General features: G+C 43.5%; 1 protein-coding gene and 1 long non-coding RNA gene across 8 annotated transcripts in view; one reads left to right on the top strand and one right to left on the bottom strand.

The window, feature by feature from the left end:
- The window catches only part of PIK3CB (phosphatidylinositol-4,5-bisphosphate 3-kinase catalytic subunit beta), a 100,704-nt gene that overhangs the window by 58,191 nt on the left and 16,062 nt on the right, over positions 1-26,451 (bottom strand). For 3 of the 6 annotated variants that reach the window (XM_082221732.1, XM_082221737.1, XM_082221738.1), the window contains exon 1: positions 13,711-13,965. The exons of 2 other annotated variants lie outside the window; for them this stretch is intronic. The gene's annotated coding sequence lies outside the window, so the exon portion shown is untranslated. Of the gene's footprint in view, positions 1-13,088; positions 13,111-13,710; positions 13,966-26,451 lie in introns of those variants that run through there. One more of the 6 variants, XM_082221735.1, reaches the window with a different exon arrangement.
- Positions 19,786-26,412, top strand: LOC309532035. 2 transcript variants are annotated; one of them, XR_014219536.1, is made up of 4 exons: positions 19,786-19,913; positions 20,688-20,722; positions 24,494-24,577; positions 26,217-26,412. It is a non-coding gene; the product is annotated as an uncharacterized lncRNA (long non-coding RNA). The 2 variants fall into 2 exon arrangements; XR_014219535.1 differs by lacking the exon at positions 20,688-20,722.

The raw sequence follows: 26,451 nt of genomic DNA, 5'->3' as shown, positions 1-26,451 counted from the left end.
CACCATTCCTCAGTGATAATAAGATACAATTCAATTTATCAGTTCAGCAATTTATCAGTTCAGAAACAGCAATTTATCAGTTCAGAAATCACATTACATCATGTATTTAGGGGCTGAGCCCAAGTAGTAGAAACAAGTCTGACCTGCATTCTAACAAGCCCTTACCCAAATAGGAGGTTGTGGTTACATTAAAATAAAAACTAAAAACTAGAATTCATAAATTTGTTGTTCAGTTATGTTGTTTAAACCCACGTTTCTACACGTGGAGTTTAAAATATAAACAGGTAGAGAGAATGCATTTGAAATGCACTAAGCAAACCTCATTAATCTGTGTAAGCTTCATTTTAAAGAAACCACATTAAAGAAACCACATGTAACACTCAGCAAAGTTTTCATGAGTTTCAGTTTCATATCAAACCCTTCACGTTTGATAAAGGAAAATCTTCTTGTCAACCCTATAGCTTGAAAATCTCTCTTTTTTTGTTCATTTCTGGGACATAAACAAAGTGAAACAAATGAACAAACCCCCTGCCCCCAACTGTTTTTTAAATTCTCATATGGGTTGGTAGGCAGCCAACTATGATTTATCGTAGGGGTGGGGATATTATTAACTTCTGAGGACCTATTTGCATACCCAGGTACCATGAGACTACTGCCCCAGAAGCTAAGTGTGGGTAGTAGAAGCAGTGCTATTTTTCTAGAAAAAGAGGTGCCAGAACTCAACAGTGATACCCTCCCTTGTTCTCTTATAATGGGAATAGCACCCACCTGAGAGGTGCTGAAATGGAGTTCCAGTGAGTTCCTGCTGGGGGAAAAGCCCTGAGGAGAAGTAACCACAGGTCACTGATCATGGATCAAAACAGGCCACAAATTTATTGATCACAGATGTAAGGCTTTGGGATAGTCATTGGGTGTATACAGAATCACCCAGCCTGACTGCTGGCTGATTGTTGTTAGGGGTCAATCCTTGATGAGGATTGCCCTATGACATACATCCTCAAATACGTGCAACCCCTCAGGATTGCAGCATTGGAGGAGTGCTATGGCCCTAATTCCCTCTCTGGACACTGAACAAAAGCACCTTCCCTAGGATCCCTTTAGTGGGATACCCTGTTTTCCTGGAGAGGGTGGAATGAGTGGCTTCCATCCTGTCCACACACACCCCCACCAGCCCTGACTAAGGATCCAGCTCCAACTGAGGTGCTGGCTCCTGAGGCGGCTGGAAAGTGGACCTTAGTGAAGCCTTTGCATTTGACATTCAGTAACACCTAACTTCTATAGAAGTACTTCCTCTGCCACCCAGAAGAACAACCGGTTCAGCCTAATTTACCACAGTGCTATGTAATGAGCAGTGATAGCCCAGCAATATCAAAACAAACACTCCCATGCACACAATAGGGAACTGGCATCTTATGAGCTGGAAAAAGGCCTGGAAACGATGCCTTATGAGGAACGGCTAAGGGAGCTGGGCATGTTTAGCCTGGAGAAGAGGAGGTTAAGGGGTGATATGATAGCCATGTTCAAATATATAAAAGGATGTCACATAGAGGAGGGAGAAAGGTTGTTTTCTGCTGCTCCAGAGAAGCGGACACGGAGCAATGGATCCAAACTACAAGAAAGAAGATTCCACCTAAACATTAGGAAGAACTTCCTGACAGTAAGAGCTGTTCGACAGTGGAATTTGCTGCCAAGGAGTGTGGTGGAGTCTCCTTCTTTGGAGGTCTTTAAGCAGAGGCTTGACAACCATATGTCAGGAGTGCTCTGATGGTGTTTCCTGCTTGGCAGGGGGTTGGACTCGATGGCACTTGTGGTCTCTTCCAACTCTATGATTCTATGAAAAGTAAAAAGAAGAATTGCGACTCATGAAGATTAAGCAGCTAACTACTCTGTCTGCACAAGTAATTCAGAACAAGGAGATATTTATACAAATAGGGAAACTGACCTTGAAACTGACCTGAAGGAGCTCCTGATATTCAATCCTTGGACCTGTCTGATAAGGGAGAGGCATTCAAAGGTCCTGCCACCTGGTCACCCATGGTAACTCAATAAACATGAGTGCTGCTACCAAGGTTTTAATAACAGCAGAATTCTGCTTGAACAATAAAGTTGTTCTCCTACAGATGTTGCTATATAGTTCACCTTGTAATAGGCTAAAATTCCTTATTTGTAGTATTTTATTTACAGTAATCAAGATGGCTGAACTCATAACACTATTCCATCCCTAACCTAGGTTCTTTGTTCCTCTATGTGTACTCAACCATTCAGACATTTTCCATTAAATGGACATCATGTCCTGTCCCACCTCATATAGCTTGAACCTTGTCCCAAAAGACAACTTGCTACTTCTCTTCAAATACGTCCTCAAAACTACCTACCTCTTTTGTGAAATCTTTTGCCAAATCCTCTAGTCCTTACTCCCAACTGAAACAAAGCTTGAGTATATGCAAATATATTTGAACACACAGTGGTACCTCGGGTTACATACGCTTCAGGTTACGTACGCTTTAGGTTACAGACTCCACTAACCCAGAAATAGTGCTTCAGGTTAAGAACTTTGCTTCAGGATGAGAACAGAAATCGTGCTCCGGCGGCGCAGCAGCAGCAGCAGGAGGCCCCATTAGCTAAAGTGGTGCTTCAGGTTAAGAACAGTTTCAGGTTAAGTACGGACCTCCGGAACGAATTAAGTACTTAACCCAAGGTACCACTGTACTCCTCTGCACCCTTACTTCTGCACCCTTTTTGATGATGTTTGGAATGCAAGCTGCCCATCTTTATAAAAACTGACATTTAATAATAATTGTATCCAGTTCCCTACATCACTATGGTCCACACATGACGAAGAAAGACATCTAAACTTAAAGATTCAAAATCAGTTCATACTAGAGTCTGTACCTAAAAATGCCCAGGAATCCCAGGTCATTCACATTTTAATATTTTTCAAATATTACCTTTGATAGATATGATTCAAAAGAGGTGCTTGGACTTGAACTGAGCCTACCAGTATCAGTCAGATCCACAAACTGGATTTTGGGGGTTTATTTGTTTTTTAGGATCAAAGCTTGAGCCTGAATATAATGAATTCCCGGTACATCACCACTAGTATCTATAAAACAGCTCCAATGTTTGTTTGTTTTTTGTTACTATTATTGGGGGAGCAGGGGTATTGTGAGTCACTGAACGGCTAGTGTACTTTCACTGAAGTGACTACAGAACATCCAAAATATTGTTGGTAATTATGTGGGAGGACCCAAGCTATAAATAAGATTTTATTTTCGGAGGAGTCATAGAGAAGATGGGGAAAACAGAATAAAGAATGTATCAGTTCAAACAATTAATGCAAAGGCACTCACAATTGCAGCTTCTTACATGTTAGACTCTTCCTGACTACTAATGCAACCAGTACAGTATGCAAGAGACTATGTAAATACTGTCGCCTGCATAAGCAAACAGCAAATGCTATCTGCCTGAGGTCAGAAACTGTTCATTTCAAGTCTTATTGTTCATCACAAGGCTCTGAAAAAGCTTCAGTGAATTGCACCAAGCCAGGAGCACTCAATTATAATAGTCTGTCCTGTAGGTAATGGATTTTCAAAATTGCACTTTGTCACAAAACAGCTGGACAGATGTGAGGGGTGTCTCAACCTCCTCTCACTGTCCTCGGTTAGCTCTGATGGTCAGATCACAGGTGGACTGCATGCATGACCTAGGCTTAAGCACTCAAGTAATAAAGGAGACTAAGGATAGAATTTAGTGTCCAAGGTCTGTGAGAAGCATCATAAAAGACCTGGGAATTTTTGAATGACACTTTCTCAGTGCAAATTTGTATCAGGCACTCATCTGTATCCATCTGTACCAAACATTCATTGGTTACAGAGCTAAAGGCAACACTTGCATAGAAATAATCACACATAAAAAAGCAATGACATTCTTTATCAATCCAATGGGTTTTTTAGTATCCAAAGTTGCCAATGCCAGTTACAACCAACCTTAAATATTTTTTGTTACACAAACTATAAGCCAGTAATGCTTTGACTTCGCAAATAAAGAGCGTCAGTGTAAATGGCTAACAAGCCAATGTTGTTTTTGTCAGCTTGACCAATTCTTAAGGAACTAATCCTACCACAGGCCTAATAGGAGAGGTACCGTCTTGTATCCAAAAACATACACTGAATACACTGGAACTTGCTTCAAAACAGGGAGCCCTTCTGGAAAACCAGTTTGCTGCTATGACCAAGGCAAAAGGTGCTTTTGCACAACCTGAGTCTGCATCTGTTTCTGGAGAAAACCAATCTTGCCACTGTTGCATCTGCCTTGGTGACATCCAGTTCAGTTTTGCCCGGGGCTGCCTTTGATATGTGCCAAAAAAGTCAGGTGGTACAAAACAGAGCCATACTGCTGGCAGGAGCCCACATGTCAGATCACCTAACACCAACATATATTTCAATGGCTCCCAAGCTGTTTCTGGGCCCATTCAAAGTTTTCATGTTTAATTAATTAATCATGTTTAATTATGCTTGGGGCCTGAATCTTCTGAAACAGAAGATTCTGATTTTTCCCTATATGAACTTACCTACACATTTTGCTCATCAAGAAAGGTCTTGGTCAAGATCCCTCTGACCAGATTTACTAGCAATGGCAAGCAGGGTGCACAAAATAATCAATCCAAGCATTCATATTTAACTGGGCTGTGGAACATCTTGTACATGTGCTGTAGATTTTCCTTCGATTGATTAGGACCTCTCTCTCTCTCTGACAGCACAGAAATGGTTTCTTTTTTTCATAGTCAGACTAAAACTTATAAAAAAGTCAGATTAATACTGCTTTCTAAGAACCTGTCCAATGCCACTAAGAACCTGTCCAAATTAGAGTTTCCAGAAAAGGAGCTACCAGTGTCTTACTTGTCTAGGATCATATGCTATAGTTCAGTTTATTTCACTTCCATCAACTATATTTGGCATGCTAGGTTCTATTACAATGGTGAATGGAACCAGGAACTCCAGAGCAAATGCATCCTGTTGAACAATGCAAGTTTGCAGACAAAAGTCATTATATGCACACCTGAACCAATATATATTCACCCAGGCAGGGGAAAGATCACACAAATAAAACCTCTAATAGCTGTGCAATACTCTTTTGTCCACTGCCAACAGCTCACTCACTACCAGAAGAATTTTTTAGAAATCACATTTAATGGCTTTAAAGCAATATACTTTATCACACCTCTAGCTGAAGTTACTGCTGTTGCTAAACATTAATTTAGCACCAGTGCAGTTGAGAGCAGAGAAATGAGACTGTTCCTTCCCAGAGGGCAACCTTGACCTTCCAAGGATTGTTGTGAAAAATAAGCTACATCTTTCATGCAGTCCATGATTCTATACTTTGCTCAGAATGAGACAAGCTTTGAGAAAGGTGCAGTTGGATTATTATTTTAAAGAAATTCATGGAAGTTTAATCAGAGCATGAATTTTAAATTTTACAAATTGCAAAAGCTGAAAACAGCAGCCCACCCAAGCAACCTCTCTCTGTGTCTCTATAATAGAGAAGTAGTTCTTCCATTTCCCACTCTCATAACACACCACACGTTTAGCAGGTAATTTGTGATGTATAAGGCAGGAGTAGCCAACATGGTGCCATCCAGACACTGCACACTACAACTCCCATCATCCCCAACCACTCATGCTGCAAGCTAGGGCTGGTGTATATTGTAATCCACAACATCTGAAGGGACTGTCTACCTTGATTTCAGATGAAAAAACAATAGAAATCTCATTGAAATATTAAGAACAGTCACATACCGAAGGAAATATAAGTCCATTGCCCCAGTAGTAATGATTCTCTCTTTTTTTGAGTTACTGGCCTAATATATGGAAAGCAGGTAGAACAAGGAACCATTCAACCAGTTTCTTCAGACTTGCTTACATTACTACAGGGATATGCACAGACTCAAACAACACAGAAGACAGGGTTAACCAACACCCCAAATTTAAATGACATCAGGAACATAGGAAGCTGCCTTATACCAAATCAGAACACTGGTCCATGAAGCTCGGCATCATCCACACAGAGTGGCAGTGACTTTCCAGGGCTTCGGGCAGGAATATCTCTCCTAGGCCTACCTGAAGAATTGTCTCTCCAAGAACAAAGTCTTTCGCAACCCGCCCTGGAGATGCTAGGAACTAAACTTAGGAAACGTAGGGACCATCTATACCACTGAACTACAGCCCAGCTCTGGAATGTGGAAGGGTCCATTTGTGAACGGGGCTCTTCTATAGCTAGCCAAGATGGAGCAATAATAAATGAGAAAAGGTGGAAATTATGATGAGGCGTGGCATTTTGAAACACTAGTAAAATTTAGGCATTGACAAATGCAGTGTAGTTTGCTTGGAACCTCTGGATATAGACCGATCCAAATAAAACACAAAGTTTACTCAAGTGTTAGTCCAACTCATTTCAACAGAATTGCCTTCCATTAATATCTTAAGCTGGTTTAAGCCCTGAAAAGGGACGGGGGGGGGTTGTAACAGACTTAGGCTGGATCCTAAACCCATTCAGCATGCTCATGTGACCTTGTAACCCGGCATAAATTAAGCTGCCAAAATGGGTGGTGTAATTCAAACTCTGTTTTTAAAAGGTTTGTTTTCCCTATGCCAGCCTTACACTGGCTCTGTCAGCATTAGCCCTGCTCCTGAACCGAATCTGAATTTGGCATGATTTATTATGACTTCTCATACTTAGTATTGCTCCCTTAGGATCATTTCAATCATCCATATTGGATTTCTGGATCATTACATTGTTTTACCTTACTAGAGATCAATGCACACGCATTTCAACTTTGAGAGCAGGTTATCAGGTTGCTATCTAATATATTGTTATGGGACTCCACACTTCTCCAGGAGCTGAGAAATTCTAGAGGCAGTGCTACCAAGGCTTGCTTTCCTTTGGAAACTGGAGACTTAAACCAAGTGCTGCAAAGTTGGTGTATTTACAAATATACAACAGAACATAAGCAGAAACACATGGCACATACACGAGGCGTCAGATCTCCTACCTCACAATGGCTCTCTCAGGTGGCAACTGGATTTCAAGGTGTGTCTAAGAACCAGCTTACTTTCCAGCTCTCTACTTTGGTTTTCCCCTGTCATACCAAAACTTTTTTGTTTCATTACATGCATCCCTTTTCTAAACTCTGATCATTTTCTCATTCCACATCAATCTCAGAAGATTAGCACACAAAAAGTGGGAACCTACCAGTCATCCTGGGCCATTATGAAATACAGTCTTAACGGCATGGAACCCTCAAGGGGTCAATCCTCAGACATCTGAGGCTGATATGTTGTGAGCCCCTTTGGGCACAATTTTGTAGGAAAATAGAATACAAACATATGACAATGATGATGGAGCTATCATGGGGGAATCACAAAACCTCCCCACCCCATCAAACCACCCCATCAGGTTTTTAGTGGGAGTTAAGATTGCTCTGTAAATAAATATATCCATGGAGGATTTTTTTCCTTCCTTTCCTTGATTTGTGATCCACCTTCGAGACCTTTTTGGCTGAAGAGTGGGATAAAAATGCTTTAAACAAGTCAGATCCCAGACTGTGAAGCAAAACCTGATCACAGTATGGGATCTGATGAAAGATGCTTAAGTGATGGTCCACCTACAATAATCAGGCAGCAATCTTATAATGTGTTGGTAATATGGTAATACAACAGGGGAAATGGTTAACTGGGTGATGCCCCTCCCCCCGCCAGTAACCAATTCAAACTCCATTTCATTTTGTTCATGTAATTCTTCAAAATATGAGGCATCAGGAGATTTTCAAAAGCTTCTACACGTTGTTGTCAGGTCAGTGCCACAGATTAAAGTCAGATTTTAAAGTATGAGTTCCAAATCAATATCTCTAGCCTTCCCCCATTAAAGAAACAGGATAAAGAAATGGTGATAATTAATGCTTAGCTGTAATTCTTAAAGCCAACTTTTATCTGATCTTATGTTGTAACCGCCCTGAGACCTGCGGGTATAGGACGGCATACAAATTTAATAAATAGTAATAATAATCTGTTCCTACGAGGTGTTTCATATTCAACTGCTTCTGCATAGTAATAGGACACACCTCCCTCTTGCATTAATGGACCAATCACTTCGTAATAACATCTGCCTTCTTCGGTCTGTGCTTATCAGATTTCCAGAGAGACACCTTGCACCTGAAGTTGCTTCCAGCCTTCAGCTCTCTGTCTCTCTCCCTGTTTCCGTCCCACACCAAAACTGCTTCTTTTATTATTGATGACACTCATAAACAGAGTATCTGTCTCAACCAATCTATGCTTCATGCATCTCAGAAAATGAGTTCTGGCCCAGGGAAGCCCATTTGTAAGTCATTTCAAAATCTCTCTGTTGGTTTTTCTGCAACAACCTAACTTAACCCTGTGGAATCTTCAAATGGGATGTTTCCTACAGCTTACAAGTGTCCTGATGTTTCCAAGCATGAAATTTCCCAACTACCAGACTTCATCCTACAAAGATCTGGCTGCTGTGAGAGATGGAATTCCCAAGCAACTGTGTGGCTGTGTTCAGACGCAGCATTAAACCATGGCTTAGTGCAGGGGTTGAGAACCTCAGGCCATACTTGGCCTGCCAGGTCATTTTGGCCAAGCCACACCCACCTGCCCTACACCTGCCATCATATATGATGCTGGAAATGGGGCAGGTAAAGATGGGGCTTGGCCAAAAGGGACAATGCCTGCAAAGTCCCTTTCATATCGCTTCCCAAGCATCCAATGAGCAGCTGACTGACAGGCATCAGGGAAGTACTGTGTACTTTGTAATTCCTGTGCTCAGCGCTTTCCAAGCACCACACATGGTGCTTGAAGAGCCCCTTACACAGCTGGATGTCAAGTGTTTAGGAAGCGCTGTGCTTTGAGAAGTATCACTTTTAGAGGTATGATGTCAGATGATTGACTGGTGGGTGGCCACACCCACCTGTCAAAGCTGGCTTGCGAGGGCAGGAGAGATATATATCTGGCCAGCTGGGTGAAAGCATTTCCTCACCCCGACGTACTGCTACATGAGTGAGCTGCACCAAGCCCTTGGCCTTACATGCTCCCTGTTTCCCTCCCCATGCATCAAGGAGCACTTCCACATTTAATTTCAGTTTCCTTTAAAATCAGCTTGTTGTTTCATTCAAACCGTTGAGCATTGTTCACATTTGCATCAAACAACCATGCATATGCTTTGCGCACCTACATACAGCCTTTTTGCTCCTGCTTTTTCACCATACATACGTCACAAAAGATTTCCAAAACCCACAACTAGCCATTGCTTCCTATTTTTTCTGAGTTGCCAGAATATAATGAATGCCAAGGTTTAAAGTTGGCTTCCAGATCCTGACTCATCTGGAAGCCATTAACCATGGTTTCACCAATCAGACAATACATGAAGCCATGCACAGGTACATTAAGCTCATCTGGACCTCAGCTTAAAGTAAAGGTAAAGGGACCCCTGACCATTAGGTCCAGTCGTGACCGACTCTGGGATTGCAGCACTCATCTCGCTTTATTGGCCAAGGGAGCCGGCGTACAGCTTCCGGGTCATGTGGCCAGCATGACTAAGCCGCTTCTGGCGAACCAGAGCAGTGCACGGAAATGCCGTTTACCTTCCCGCCGGAGTGGTACCTATTTATCTACTTGCACTTTTGATGTGCTTTCAAACTGCTAGGTTGGCAGGAGCAGGGACCGATCAATGGGAGCTCACCCCCGTAGTGGGGATTCGAACCGCCAACCTTCTGATCAGCAAGTCCTAGGCTCTGTGGTTTAAGCCTCAATTTGATTGTGTGAACATGGCCACTAACTACAGCTGGTTTAAACAAGCCAGCATCAGAAATCATGGTTTGAAGCTGATTTGTTTTGATAGTGACAATAGTTAGTGATATTCCATGATCAGGTTTAGCTGACTGAAGAACATGTAAAGTTTAATAGAAATTGGAAGTAATGGCTGTCAAATGCTGCCACATGAGAGGAGAGACTGTGCAGGTCTAAAGCTCGATGGGACTGCGATTATTCTTTATAATTTATTTATGTATTTATTAAATTTGTACCTTGACCTTCCTCCCAAAGCAGTCCAAGATCAGTATATGCAATCAGGTAACTGACCTTCCAAACCACAAGTCAGAAGCCCTCCACAGTTGGCATTTGCTGGTACAATTTATACCAGTTAGTCTCCATTAACCCCTGAAATGAAAACTCTTCTCTCCTAATCAGTTCATAGGAAGTGTTTCTTCATCAACTGAAACATGAGCAGTACCCCCTCCCCCAAAACAACCTATTACTTCCAGCAGTTGCCCTGGAAAATTAGTATTCCTTACTGAATTACAGGCAGTGAGCTACAATGTGTACATTCAACCACACATCACACAGAAGTGTATTATAAAAAGAAAACAAAGTTGGCAACCTCATGCTGAAACTACAGAAAGTGCTCTACACAGGCTTCCCATCAGACTGGTTTTGAGTGGTGGACACGCATATATTATGCTGCACTGAGGGAAACACACTGACTGTAGATTAGTTAACATGCCATGTTCAAGGTAGCAGATTATTAACATATAAAAAGCTCTGAATAGCTCAGAAGCAGGTTATCTGTCCCTGTAAGACTAGCAGCTGATACAATTTCTTGTGGCATCACATGCTACAGAATATGACCAAGAAACCAGCATTTTCTGCTATTGACTCTAACTTTGAAATGCCCTCCCCCCTCTGTTAAAGATGAAGCATCACATCCACTGTTTGTTTCAGATGTATTGCAGACATCTTTTTCTGCAGGCTTCCCCACATCATTGGATTTCCCACCACCACCACTGGATTTCTGTGTGGTATTTTAACCTCAGCTTTTACTGTAATGCTTTTGTGTTTTTATGTTGATTTGTGCAACACTTAGACATTTCAAAAACTAAATGGTTTAGAAATAAGTTATTATGATTATTTATTTATCCTTGTTAATGCTTTGTCTTTCAGGCCAACATTTCAGAATACAGTAGTACTTTGGTTCTCAAACAACTTGGAACCCAAACACTGCAAACCCGAAAGTAAGTATTCCAGTTTACAAACTTTTTTCGGAAGCTGAACGTGTTCCGTTTTGAGTGTTATTGCTTCCGTTTTGAGTGCCACACTTCCATTTTGAGTGCCACATTTCTGTTTTGAGTGTTACACTGAGGTCTGTCTGTTTTTGCTATTTATTTTACATTTTTGTGGCTCTTTTTGTTTTGTTTTTGTGACTGTGTGGAACCCAGTTCAGCTACTGATTGATTGTGTGACTGCAGTACATTGTTTATTGCTTTCATTTTATGGATCAATGGCCTTGTTAGACAGGAAAATTCATGTTAAATGGCTGTTTTAGGGGTTGTTTTTAAAAGTCTGGGATGGATTAATCCGTTTTGTATTACTTTCGATGAGAAAGTGCACCTTGGTTTTGGAACACTTTGGTTTTGGAACGGACTTCTGGAACAGATTAAGTATGAGAACCAAGCTACCACTGTACTGACACAACCTTTCTTGACAGCAGGCAGAAGTGTATCTCCCCTTGGCTCAGCCAGTCTCCCAACAGAGTGACACAAACGTCACTTTGTCAGCACCAACCTCCCCTTTATGCCCACTAGAAATGCAGAAGGCACAATGGTCAGTTCCCCACCAGCAGAAATCCTCAACACAGAGTGTTCAGGGAGAGGGGAGGCCCAAGACAGTCTGTGCTGGATCCCAAGCTGGTCTCACAGTCATCATGCAGCAACACTGGCTACAGATCAGGCCCAATTATTCTGCCATCCCACCAGTGGTGGAGCTTCATGCTCTGACACTGGGGGTGGAGAGCAGGCGGGGGCAGGGCTGGTGCACGTCCTGGGGGTGGGGCGTGCAGCCTGCAGGGGTGGGGCAGCCGCTATGGCACCCTGGGGATTGCATTGCCAGGGGCAGTGTGCCCCCCCCCGCACTCCTCTTCCTCCACCAGTGCATCCCACACATCCTGCTGGAACCACCATGAGCATCAGGGCTGTGGCTCTGCCTCTCCATGTAGCCCCTCCTACAAGGGGCGTGAGTTAGGATTGCACTCTTGAGCAGCTATGTGCACCTACAAGCAGTAACGAAAGACAACACTAATATTAACACAGCATGCATTACAGGCACTCAGGTGAGCTCCAGCCCTATATGATACCAAAGTCAGTGACTGCATTAAAGCAGTCAGAAATGAAGTTGTGATCTTGCTAAGAGAAGTCTCATAATGAGCTCGTAGGAGGATTTGGAAACAGAGAACACAACTGACCCAAGCAACTTCCCCTTCCTCATTTAAGTGCTTGAAACAGATCAACTTTGCTTAGAAATACGGATCCAGTGTGAAGAAAGATCTCTAGTGTCAGTCAACAAGAGAATTAAGGAATTAAGTATGTTGTACAGTTCAGCAAAGCAATGCTCCCAGAAAGTGTTAAATCTTTAACAGTGGAACACTAGGAATGCCCATTTAACTCCATTCTCAAGACTAGTGAGGTTCTGGAAATTCTTATGCAACATTTGAACATGTTTTAAAACAACAGCAAGGAGCTGCTGAATGAGAGAGACAGAAATAGAAAAAAGAACTTGAAACGGGACTGGAGGGAAATAGATTTTTGCCAGAGCAATCAAAGGCACTCTAGAAGTTTATGCACAACAAAACAAAAGCTGTATTTAAATACAAGAACCCCAAATGTAAAACAGAAACTTGTTTTCAAAAATCAATTCTTACTCAGTCGCTAAACTGAAAAATGGGAGGAGCTGTGCCTCGCAGTATGAAGTCAAGCAAGATTAGCCTTGCATGCACAAAAGGAGAGATACAAGTGAGGGATAACATCTTAAGTTTAAACATTCGCAGCTCGAGCGCTTATCGTTCCCTTTCGGAGGCGTCCCCAGCCCCTCTGACTGAAGCCTTCACTCATCCCGGCCGATAAAAAGAGCGAGAAGTGACTAAATTTCACATGACCGCTAAAAGGAAGGCAGAAGCAGACGGCGGACTCCGCTGCCTGTTGAGCAAGTCGGTGTTGCAACCGAAAGGGAGAAAACGAAGAGAAATACCTTTGCCGCCTTTACTACGATGAAACACCATCAGGAACAACAACAACAACAACAGCAACACACAGCCACGTCCCACACCAGAGTGAGTTGTTCCCGGAGGGAGAGGGGCGGGGGGGGGCGGGTAAGAGAGAAGAAAACAGGTCTCGGCTGGGGACAACGGCCCCAGAATCCATGTCAGGCTACAATCCCGGATCAGCAGAGTCACGAAGGAGGAAGAAGCCCCACACAGAAGCCGGCGGGACTTGACTGCTAAATAAACACGCCCGGGTCGTAAAAGTCCGCGCGGGGAAGGTTTCGACCCGAGCTGGGCACGCGCTCGCGCGCAGGCGCCGCCGCAACCAGGGGCTGCTTCAAACAGCCGGTTTCCAGCGGCTTCCGCGCCACATTCCCCGCCAAGAGCTCCCACAGCCCGGCGGCTCGCTGCGTCAGCAGACACGGCGATCCCACCCACCCACCCCTTCTCCCATCCCCTCGCGCTCGGGTGGCGGGGCAGGGAAGCCCGGCAGCCCGCAAGTTCCCCTCCGACCCTTGCTCTCGCTCTCTCTCCTTACCTCACCAGCCCAGGTAACGCCAGTGGTTTCCCCCTCAGAAGCCAAGCGCAACCCGCGTTTCACACACTCACCTGGACGAGCAAGGGCGGCGGCGGCGGCAGCGGCAGCCGCAGCAGCTCCTGCTTTCCCTCAGCCGCCACAGGCTCTTTCTTCCTCCTCTGGCCGCTGTTCTTCGTAGCCAACGCGGCGGCGGCGGCGGCTTTCCCTGGCCTGCCCCTGACACCGGCAACTCCTGCTCGTACGGTACCTTCCGGGGCCCAGGTCGCTCCGGCGCCAGCCCCCTTGCGGCGAGTGTGCCTGTCTGGCGAAAGGCGGCCGGGCGCGCGCACTCTCCCTCCGCGGCGCGCGGGAAGGGGGAGGGCGAGCGCATCACCTAGGCAACAGCTTCCCTCCCTCTTCTCCTCCTGCTCCTCCGCCCTCCCAATTCGTTCCGCCAATCTCCTGGGAGCTCGTGGCAGAAGGGCCAATTAAAAAACGCCCAGGGCCCCGCAGGAGTGCTTTCGCTTTCCTCCTCCGGCTTTGGCCAAAGGGAGGTGGTTGGAATCTCCCTTCGGTTGGTACGAGCCGCCGCAAACAGTACGTGTCTCCCTGGCAATGCGGAGTCGGTTGCGCGCGGCGCAGGCTAGCCCGGGAGACGACTCCGGAGACCCTTTGCCGGGGGTGGACGCGTCCTGGACAGGAGGGATCGCTTAGCTTTCGGGTTGTACCATGGAGGGGAGAGAGGGCGGAGAAGGGAAGGGGTTCGTGTGCGGTGGGCAAGATCCGAAGAGCCCGCTGGATCAGCCCGGTGGCCCATCTAGTCGGGCATCCTGTCCTCAGAGTGCTCGATCGGAAGCCCAATTGGGTTGGGGAGGCAACTCCGGCCCTGGTTAAATTAACGCCCGCGCAGTCGGATTCCCCGCATTTCTGCTCGGAGTACATCCCGCCTTTGGTCACTGGGTCTTGTGACTGAGGACGTTTGCACTGGACTGCAGTCTTCAACCACGATGCCGCGCTCAAACTCAGCGGCAAAATTTCCAGTCCGGTGGCTGTCGTTGCTTGCAGGGTATTCTTGGTTACTGCTTGCTGGGCAACCTTGAGATTCTGCCCTCTTTCGAACGGGCGACCCATCTGTACATTTCTGATGATATACTTCATTGGATAGATTTATTTATTTTAAAAACTGTAGCCTTATTGGCTGCTGCTTTACTCGTTCTGCTCATGGTTTTTTTTAATTATTATACTGTTTTTTATTATGTTCTCCATTTGATGGATTTATTGCTGTATTAGATCACAAAGTGTTTTACATGCTGTTCTCCACCATGAGAACTTTGAGTTAAAATGCGGGTTACACAGTTTCTAAATAAAGAGTAAATTCCATCCCTACCACTCCCACCCCCACAGTTTTAATGCATGTTTAATCAGGAACTGATAAGCCTCAAACTGTGGGAACAAAGCTAAGAGGTGGTGGTTAATCTCAACTGAAGCAGAGGCAGATATCAGCACAGCTATCAAAACAGTACATACAGCACAATCATATACCAGTACATGTTTTACTCAGAAGTAAATGTTCATTAGGGGCTTGCTGTCTACTACATGTACTTAAGATTGGATCAGTAACTTTTAACAAAGATTCTTGTGCCTTCTTCCAAATTCCAGGATTTTGTAGGATAACCAACCTCATATAATCAATATGCTTAAGACTAATCAATGCATGAAACAGTTAAGACCACAGAGTAAGCTGTCCTGTCAGGTTTATCTCACTTTTGGAGGGACTAGGGAATCAAGCCTTTGTTTCCCCACCCCTCCACCTGAGAAGCTCACATGTAAAGCCTCTTCCTACTCCACTAAGTTACAAAACTTTCACCACTTTACAGCTGTGCAACTTTGTCTTAATGCTGTATGAAAAAGCACATGACTCTGACCTTTTGAGAGTTTGTAAGTAAACCATTTTCAGCTTGCAAAAGGTGTGGCCCTTTTCTATGCTTTTCTTGTGAACCTTCAGAGTCCTGCCCAGATTCAGGCCATCTGGATTGCCCAAGGAGTTTGGGCTGCTTATGAGAAATAGAGTCATACAGAGTAGCCCCTTACTTCCAAGGAGCTTTGTTCTTCAGGCAGGCACTTTCAACTTCTGGCAGCTGACTGGAACTGCACCTTTAGGAGCCAGTGCTTCCATAGACTCAATGGCAGCTCACCCTCTGCCTCCAATCCTGTGACTCTTGAAGGCCTGGGATATCCCATATACTGTATTTCTCTCTGGTCACTGACACAGCCTTCTTCTCTGTAACATTTGCTTTGGGGTTTGTACCATGTCATTCTCCTCCAAAGTGGTGTCTGAAAATCAAAGACCTGGTCCTCAATCTCAGGAACCACCATGCCAAATTTGGTGGTATCTCAAGAAGTGTCCAACTGCATAGAGAACAGATGGACAACTTTTCAAAATATATAGTAGAAGTAGATATAGTGATGATCTAATAGACTCAGTGATTGCTGTAGTTATCCAGTGCTGAAGGAGAGAAAAACACTCTGCATGCGATTCAAAGAACTACCTGTGGAGGAATCCCAAGTGGGGGACAGGAGATGCCCACCACATCCCAGCCCCAAGTAGAGGAAGTGGGTGGATAGTGGCAGTGATGCAATTCTTTCTTCTCTGACATTACTCTTCCAACTGGCTTCTTAAGTGATTGTGCAGGGCTTGTAATCCAGCAGGCTGCTAGTGTTTTCTGTTTGCTACTGCTAGTGGTTGCTTTCTGGCCACCTGCAGCAGGTAGGGCCTCCATCACTGCGCTGGTTGAGGCCCATGAAGAAGCATCTTTGCATCATTCTAACCCCTCCAACATCAATTGGCAAAGATAGGACTGTGAACTACCCTGAGATCCCCAGGTATAGGGCTGTATATAAATTCAATTAATCATCATCATCATCATCATCATAGGACTACACTCTTAATTAAGGCAAACAAAGTAATCTTTCAGTTTTAATTTAGGGCTGTCCCAATTAAGGAATTCTTAGTGAATCATCTGTTTTAGCAATTTATTAAATTTACATACAGTACAAGTAAAAACAAGTTTTGAGATGATGCCAATTAACTGGTCAACTACATCAGTTTTGTTTGTAAGACTTTTTCAAAGCCTGATACATTTTCTTGTTGGTTCTTCCTCTCTGTGTTTCTCTCCTTTCCCGTTACTACGTAATGGAAAATGTGAAGCATGTTGGTGTACCCCTCTCAGACTTTCCTGGAAAGGCTGGGCCCAGAGCCACGCAGAATTTTGAGAAAGAGATTTAATGCCATTTTCAAGCAGCGACCTAACGGGAACTTTGCATTGTGTTTTAAGAGAATGTACACTGCCTCAAAAGGAGAAATACTGCAGACTGAGGATGAATGTTAAGAGTTGTCCTACACAGAATGTTTTTAGTAGATCAGGGATGTCCAACCAGTAGATCACAATTTACCCATAGATCCTCCAATGACAATGGGTAGATCAATGCCAGGTTTTTTTTTATACTGCGAGTAGCTCACAGTCTCTTGGGAGTTGGACATGCTTGTAATAGATAATACAGACAAGTCTGTATAAATGGGCACAAACCTAGCTTCAGAAACAACAATATTCAGGAACTAGTAGGAGAACATTTCCACTCCCAGAAAACTTGGTTGTGCAACTGATCTTGGGACTCATCTGCACCAAATGGACACTCCAGTTGGACTATCCCTTTCCTCTCTACAGGATCATCTTAACACCAACTACCCCTGGGAAGGGAAGCCTACGAACATGACACCAAGTTCCTTCTGTCCCAGCCCCCTTCCATACTACAGCAGTGGCAGCTGCTACCAATTGTTCTTTTAGAAAGAGCAGGAGAGCAAGAGAGGCAGACAGGGACAACATCAAACTCCAGCTGGTCTGGGTTTTCTGTCATTTTGAACGTGTCTGTTGTCATCATAAGGAAGTTTGAGGACTTCAATGGAAAGGGGGATATTAAATAGGGTGCTACATAAATGAGAATGGTTTCTATAACCACATATCTGGAACTATGGAATAGGAGGCTCAGTATGACACAATTTTATTAATTGTTGTTGCTACTATTACATTATTGTTACTTATTTATTAATTTTCTATCCACCCCACCCCACTCCTTTCCTCCCTCCTTCCTCCTTCTCTAAGCACCCCAGGGTGGCAAACCACAAAGTAGTAAGCACAATGCAATGGAAACAAAACTTGAGCCAATCACTGCCTCTTAAGCTTACCTACCTCAATGGATTTTTGTGAGGATAAAAAACGTGGAGGGAGGAAACCTTGTATGCCACTCTGAGCTCCTTGGAGGAAAGGTGGAATAGCTATCAAATAATAATAAACATTGTTTTAAAATGATTAAGAACATACAATGTTATTTAGAACAAAGGTTTTGTGGAACATTATAGGGCAGTGCCGTAGGACGAAAACCTTCCTATTATTGGGGTGGGGATGGGTTTTGCTCCTTTTATGGGATACTTTTTTTTTTTTAATCCAGTGGTTTTGTTTTAATTTACTGTGCTTGAGTCTGTCATTGCTGTATTGTAGCTGATCTGGAATTGTATTGCATTTTTATGGATGGTTTTAAGTGTTGCCAGCCACCATGATGTGCACAAGCACCAAAAGGTCAGGATATAAATTTTAAAAGGAAGCATTGTTTAAATAGCAACATTGGCAAATTGGCCATTGGCAATCCAAAGGAAGATTTATTGTGAAAACTACTTTTCCTTAGAAAAGCCTATTAGTTCTTCAGTAAATCCTGAACCTTAAATGAATTGGGATTTTTTAAAACAAAAACAATCCTAAGGCAATTGCCAGTTGCAGCACAAAACCTTTAACAACAACAGTCAATGTCTATTTTTAAATCACCAGCAGCCAAATAAAGGAAGACTGCCAATTTCCTGCTATAGTGAAGTAATTTTTTATTTCTTTATGTGTGTTTTTAAATTGACTTGAGTAGAAACAGATGATTACTTTGTTCCCTAAGTGAGCATAGCTTTGTGCTACTATTTATAAATAGTATTTATAAAAATATTATTTATAAATAATAATCCAACTGGAGGCTCCAGCATTAAATTGCTGAATTGCAACACATCAGGTAGTTTGATACTATTAATCTGAGTCTGAATGAAGACAATGGTTTCCTGTACTAACAGGTGTTAGTACAATTGATTTAGCAAAGTCGATTAAGCCAGCAATCCTACAGCAAGATGAAAGGGATCCATCAGGTCTCCAGCTGAGCTCTACAGTGGTTTAACTGTCTCATGGTTGACTCAGCCAGAGATACGCCAATGTATCTTCCTGATCCTTGCTGAGCCCAATCCTGGTGAATCTTAAACTGGCATAAACCCTGAAAAAGGGGTGCTCTGGGGTGCATTGTGGTGATGGGGCCAGAGAGGGGGGACTTAGGCTGGATTCTAAGCCCATTCAGTTCATGTCACATGCTGACCTGACAAAAATTAAGCTGGAAAATGGGTGCTGCAACTCAAACACTATTTTAAAGACTCGCTTTCCCTCTGATACATATAGGCTGATGAATGGAATTTGGATCTCAGGTTTAACTTGTTCCTTGCATTATTCCAACTTTTGTGTGCTGAATTCAGGGCTGGTCCACTCACTATGCCAGGTGCTCTGTTTCTTATTGAGCTTTTCAAGACCAAAATAAACTCCTTGGTTCTTTCCATTGATAACTAATACCCGACCAAGACACCATAAACACAGAAGAAACTGCTCTGTGCAATATAAATCTCTGGGGAAGGGACTCCAAATAACAGTATATTAGATAAGACCATGTTGACTTGGTTCTCCTCACTATGAATAGGAAGGTGCAGAGAATAAGAAGTGCACTCTGCCTCTAGTCCTAACCAAAGCCTTGTATGAAAGCCAACATGGTGCAGGAAGCTGTCTTGGGTTTTGGGGTGGGGAGGCAAGAAATCCTCTTCCAGTGATGTTCCTTTCCAGTTCCATTCCATGTAGAATTGTACAAAACCACTGAAAGTTCACGTTCCTTAAAATAGAACTCAGGTGTAGCTTGTACGCTTGACTCAAGGAATCCTTTTCATGTTCTGATTGGAAACTGTAGTAGAAAACGTGAAGTGCTTAATTGGCTTTGCTCAATACCTCTGTCAGGTGGCTTAATCATAGTAGCCAGGTGCTATTACATACAATCATGGTTGAAGACATGACTTGCTGTGTCACTGTGTTGTTGAGTGCCTCCTAGGATTCATGATGGAAATGGCTCATGGGGTGAAGAGATTTCTCAGACTGTTCAATTCCTGGTACTGCAAGTAAGTTTTGCGGGGGGTTTTAATGGGCAAAATTACAGGTAAAATGCACAATAAATTCTGCTGAAATTTTATGAGGGCTTTTATTTTACAATTGTAATGTGGTATGGAAATGTGTTGAACTGAAGATTTGAATAAGAAGTTGAAATTTGACACATTTGTCCATCTTTAATCAGAGATAGCATGTTCTCCCTAGTTGATCCTTAATGGGGTCAGATATTTTTTCACTGATTATTCAGAAGGACCATGAGCTCTTAAAAAAGCACTTTGCTGCTGAAGGTATTACATTTGTATACTGCCCTTCCTCTGAAGACCCAGGGCGAATCCCAACAGAAAAATTCAAAATGAGAACACAAAATACAAAATAAAACAAAAACAAACCGATACCCTGCTCCCACTCTACTTTTGCATCTTATTACCATTCAACTTACTTCTGAGTAAGCATGCACTGGATGGTGCTGCTAAAACAACTCGACAGCAACAGTTCTTGCATGGGAACTCTGGAAATTTGATTTGTAAGAAGGGGAAGCTAGAGCTCACTAACAGGCAATTCTCTGAAACTTGCATTAGAAAGATCTATTCTCTGTGGCTTCCCAGCCTGCTCCTGCAAGTGGGCAGGAAGCCAGAGAGAGGCTGGCTGTGTCAGCAAGAGCACAGCTCCTCCTCTCATTCATCTGTTTTGGTCAGAAAGAAGGAAGGAAGCAAAATTTGCTTACCCTATGCCTTGGTGGAAGCTCCCTCGTCTTACACATGCTTTGGTCTTTGCCTTTCCTCCAGGGAAAACTTGAAGAATGGAACACTGAAGGCCAAAGGTGGTGCTAATGATATCTTCAGCAATGACCAACTATGCTTTTAAAAAGGCACAGGGAAGGGTGGTTGGAGACAACCCTTTCCTACGCACCACAGCCCCAATGAAAATTTGGAGGAAGGAATGGAGTCTGCAATTATTTATATTTCATTTTAATTTAGGGCAGCAGCAATTGCTAGTTATGTGTTCAGGGGCATGTGTAGCTTGGCCCAAAGACTGCAGGTCACCACTGAGAAAAATAAATTTCCTTTGGGTGGGTTCCTTCCTGCTTAGAGGAGAAAAGCAGAAGAGAGGCAAAAGCCAAGGTGTACCCTCAAAGGAGGATTCCTGCTCCGGGGGGGGGGAGGGGTGCATACATTTACACCTCACTTTTTTTAATAGTAGAGTTCATTTTTCAATATGGTTGCCAATAGGTTAAGATGGCATATCATCCCATTGCAATAGACATGGTAATTCCAAAGCTCATGAAACTTTCTACACCAACAGTGACCAAATTGCATATAATGTATGCATTTGGTTCCAGGAATGGTCTGGAGGCATATGAGGCCATCACAAATCTGTGGATTTGTACAGTTGGAATATTGTGTACAGTTGTGGTTGCATCCTCTCAAAAAGGATATTGTAGAGCAAGAAAAGGTTCAGAAAGGACAACCAAAAAGGGGAGGTGCCTGAACCAATGGATTCAAGGATCTCCCTTATAAGAAAAGGTTATAACATTTGGGGCCTTTTAGTTTAGAAAATGGAGAATAAGGAATGACAGAGGTGTATAACATTCTGCATGGTGTGGAGAAAGATTCCCCCCCTCCCCTCTTATAATACTAGAACTGGAACACTCCGCTGAAGCTGAAGGTTGGAAGATTTAGGCAGCCAAAAAAACCACTTTGGCATCACACAGTACATAGTTAAACTATGGAATATGTAGCAGCGACCACTAGGTTGGCTTGTTTCAAAAGAGGGTTAGACAAACCAATGGAGGATACGGCTATCAGTGACAACTCTGCATGATGGCTATGTTCTACCTCATTATTCAAGGCAGTATGTCTCTGAGTATCAGTTGGTAGCAATTGCAGGTATAGGGAGTGCTCTTGCACCCGGGCCCTGCTCACAGCCTTCCCATAGAAACATGGCTAGAGCAGGAAACTGGTCTGCATGGGCAGGATGGTCTTATGTTCATATGAGGGGCTGTAGGCTGCCGTTAATCTGCTTTCATTCTATCAGCTGCACACCAAAAATCTTTGACGAGAAGCATAATAATGGATATAGATGCAAACTTCTTTGCACACGAAGGACATGTTCTTCAGACCACTTAAGTGTACCAAGTTTGAGCATGTTGACTGTGGCTGCCCCATACAGGACTGCCACCTCCACTGAAGAAGTCTGTATGTCAGGGTGGATTAGAAGGTCTTATTTGGTTCCAAGATGCAGTTAACATAATGTAAGGGAATGGAGGAGGTTGGCTTTCATGCCATGTCATTTCTGAAGCACTGAAGAGACTGTTGAATGAAGTGTCATTAGCTTTTAAACTGTTCATCTGTAACTTGGATGTTACTTGGGTTTTCCCAGGCCCTTAGTCTTTCAACAAATGGTAGCTACAGACAAAATGTCTCTTGTATTAGAATCAATGAGACCATCACTTTCTTTATGAAGCAGCTGCATGGCAGAAGTATCTCCTCTTGATTTCTGCCTGGTGCAGAGAGAGGATCCAGTTCTAATGTAAAGATGTGGAGGGAAATGCATTACCCAAACCCCAGAAACTGAAACATGTGGAAGTTCTCCTTTTTAGTAAAAGCATTAGTCATTACCTTGTATTACTCATTACCCTTTTGCCATAAAAATATCCACAGTATTTTCAGCCTGCCCAGAATGCCACGTGATTTCTTGCACAATGTGCTGAGAACAGAGTGGAAGTGCTGAGGACAATAGTCCGTTAGGGAATCACCTGAAGGAAGTTTATTAATGTGGGGGAACAAGTGTTACATTTGAAACGCCAAACCTAATTCACAGAAAGTGCCCTGTGTCTCCAGAAGAGGAAATGGGTTATTGCACAAATCATGTGAACTCAATCATATACTCATAGTGGCTGTCACGTAGAAATAATAATTTGTGCTTTGTGCTGGAAGTGCAATGGCAGGTGCTATTCAGTTTGTTACTTAAGGTTAATTTTGTTCCTGTTAAAGTCAGCTGGAGGGGTTGCTCAGCAACCAAGCAGAATGAGATGATCTCTAGTTAGGTAGCCCATTGTCTGCCTAGCTGTGTAGTTCTGAGGGATTTTTTTTCTGTGTATGTTTGGCAGAATGTCTCCCTGCTATGTACAAAGTTGGAACTAAGAAAGGCAAAACCCTTTCTCCTCAAATTACTATATGCACTATGTTTGTGCAGTTTTCTCAGTAAAGTGCTATCAAGACTTTCCCATCTGGACTCCATCTACATCATTAATTGACTTTGCTAACACTTTCCTCTCATTGCAAATTACAGGCATGGAAAGGGCCTCTTACCATCTTGCTGGTGAGTGGCGGTTGCAGCCCGATGTGGCGCCGCCTCTCTCCCCTGGATGCGCAGTGCCATTTTAGATTGTTTCCCCATCTCCTCCAGCCACCACAGGGGCTCACAGGTTCCCACCTAACCTGTCCTTCAAATGAGCCAATCTGTGGTGGCACCGGGGGGGGGGGGCAGGGCAGGGCCATCTATTTGCCCAACCGACCACTCAGCGCAGCATCCAGTCGGATGGGAGCACATCTCCCTTGATGCTCAATCAGGACCAGTGCAGGGACAAAGGGTTAAATCCCGGTAACCCCAAATCATGCTCCAAATCCAGCTCAGCTATTTCATTAGAATCTTGCATGCCAGGATAAATTACATGACAAACATCATGTTTCATTTGGCCAGAGCAACAGTGCATAGAATATACCATTTTTGTATGTTATTCTCATGAATATCTGCATTTTTATGCACACTTTACCTAGTGCCTGCATTTGGGACACTTTCCTTGGCTGGAGAACTGCATTGCAAAATTTGGAGAAGCGTGAATTGCAAAGGATGGCTGTGTTTCAGTTTGCAGATTGTTTTGGAAAGTGGGAATTAGGTAGATTTTATGTTACTTCAAAGCCAATGAAGCTCATTTCTTAAAGCATACAAACACAAACCAAACAATTCTCCTCCCCCAACCCACCTTGTAAGGTATGTACTGTTCTTTTATCTGAAAAATGCCAGGAATGACAATTTGTCTGGAAGGTTTATTGGATGACTGAGGAGACACATATTCATTCTCACACTCTAACTTGCTTGGACTACTAACAGCAAAGATAATCCTTCTAAAAATACACAGACGGCCCAATCCACAATCCTGTTAACCTAATTACAAATAATGGTACTGAGGTTTTCCCCTTTCCCATCATGTTCTGATTGAGTGAATTTTCAATCTCTTCTCTATCTGTTTTTAAAATCACCCAGAGATCACACCCCATTCCTTCAGTCCAATAGTTTAGCAAATAGACAAAAGTTGAGCCTAAGAACTCTTGTCATTCCATTCCACTTTGACACACTGATCCTAATAGCAATGCATTCTGGTCCATATTTCTGGAATTTGTACAAGAGAACATAAATCAGCTCACTCAAGTATACCTGTATGCTTTGCGTTCCCCCTATTTCAACAACCAGAAACCCACCTGGCCCCAGAACCCCAATCCCAGCACCAAATTATATTGGATTTTCACAATGAGATGAGCAGGATCTGTTCATGTTAGATGCTTGTAATTGACATATTCTGTTTTCACAGAGCACTATGAGATATCAAGATGGGTGCCCTTCTATTGTCAGTCTGCAAGCAGCTCAGCTGTCTTCCAAGATTTCGCCAACCAAGGTTGCTTACGGCTCTGAAATTTCTGCAGCTGATCCTTTCGGTGCTTAAGGGTTTTGTTAGTTTACATTGTTTCTCTTTCCTCCGGCTTTATGCATTTTCATTTTTATTATCTAAACTCTGAGGGCCTTTATGAATTTGTGCTGGTAAGTGCCCCTCCCCCAAACAAGTATCAGGTCACAGTTTTCTTTTGAGAAACTCGAAGCAAAGCAGTTTAGTTTTGTATTATAGCCAGATGGGTTTAAAAAGGTTAATGCACAGATGAGCAGACAAGTCCAATGCTACTGCTATGCTGGGGTGTGTGTGTGTGTGCTGTGGCATGACTACAGCTGGCATAATATGAATCCTGAGCTACAAAGGAAAAGCAAAACACTCCCATAAGAACAAGAGCTAACACAGCAACACTGATAGCTTGGCCCAAGGTGTCCCTGTGCAGCTCAGTGCTTAGAGTGTTTGACTAGGACCCTGGAAGACCAGGGTTTAAATCCCCATGCTGGAATGATCCTCACAGGGTAACCATGGGTCACTCACCATCTCTTAGCCTAACCTACTCACAGGGTTGTTGTGAGGGGAAATGAGGTGGCAGAGAATCACATAGGCCACCTTGAGCTCCTTGGAGGAAAGATAGGGTATATGGATGTAGTAAGAGAAACTCCACAAGTGCCAACCAATCTCACACTGTAGGGAGAACAGGATTTGAACTAAGCTCTATTCCTTTCCTACTAAGACTCTGTCCAGCTTTTCCTTTTGCACTCTTGGAGCTCCACAAGGGTAGGGTTGCTATACGTCCAGAATTTCCCAGACATAGCCGGAATACTGCAGTCAAAAGCAATGTCTGGGCAGAAATCGCAGAAATTCCGGGCGTATGGCAACCCATGTCGGCAGTACTGTTTTTGGCTTTCCTTAAAAACAATAACCCTGCCCAAAAAGAAAAGATAAAAGAAGAAAAAAGCTCAACAACTTTTGTGTCTGGATTTTCACTTTTTGAAATATGGCAACCCTATGCAGAGGATAAAGTGTCTTAAGAGACTAGGGTGTGTCCCCCCCCCCCCGGTTATATCAAAGCTCTGTTGCTGTCGGTGACCTCCGTAGAGTGAAAAGGCTAAACTGCTTTTCTGAAGCATATTTTGGGTGTTAGGTATATATGCGTGTTTACATAAAGATGTGGTTTGAATGGATATATGTGTGTGTGTGTGTGTGTGTGTGTGAGAGAGAGAGAGAGAGAGAGAGAGAGAGAGAGAGCTCGAATAGGAGGAGGAGGTATAGTGGGCCAATCAACCAGTGACACGCAGTCTCTACCTCCAATTGTTAGCCAGGAGAGAATGCAGCCCCTGGGCTGGAAAAGGTTCTGTAATCTTAGCCTAGCTTCCCCTGGCACTGGGACCTTGCTACTCAGTCCTATGATCAGGGAACCTGGCATCTGATCCTATGAGCTGCTGTCTCATGATGCCAGAGCTGACCACAAGCCATTCTTCCCCAAGATGGAGAGCTAAAATTATCATACAGCAGTACAGTGAGCACTTTGTTGTTGCTAGAGCAGCGAGAGGAATAGACTATTGAGGTGTTTGAGGCAGCTGTTCTTTCGTTGCAGCCTTTTCCTGCTTTCTGTTCTCTGTGATAAACTTCCCTTTGTTTCTTCCAGCTGCACAACTGAGGGAGAAGGACACCAAAAAAGAACGGCTCAACTGACATCCGCACCAGACAGTAAAGGCAGGTGTCGGACAAACGAATTTCAGGCTTTGATTACCGAGAGCAGATGATGTCCCTAGAGATTAGCAGCTCTTAGCAGTATTGGTTCTTTGCTAACACAGTTAACTGCAAAGTTTACTGCAAAGTATCTGGTGGAACAACATTGCAATAGACAGTTTTAATACCTG

This window comes from Podarcis vaucheri (genome assembly GCF_965113315.1).
Source record: "Podarcis vaucheri genome assembly, chromosome: 5".
Lineage (NCBI taxonomy): Eukaryota > Metazoa > Chordata > Lepidosauria > Squamata > Lacertidae > Podarcis > Podarcis vaucheri.
Note: the sequence above shows the minus strand (reverse complement) of the source record. Positions and strands in the feature narration are given on the sequence as shown.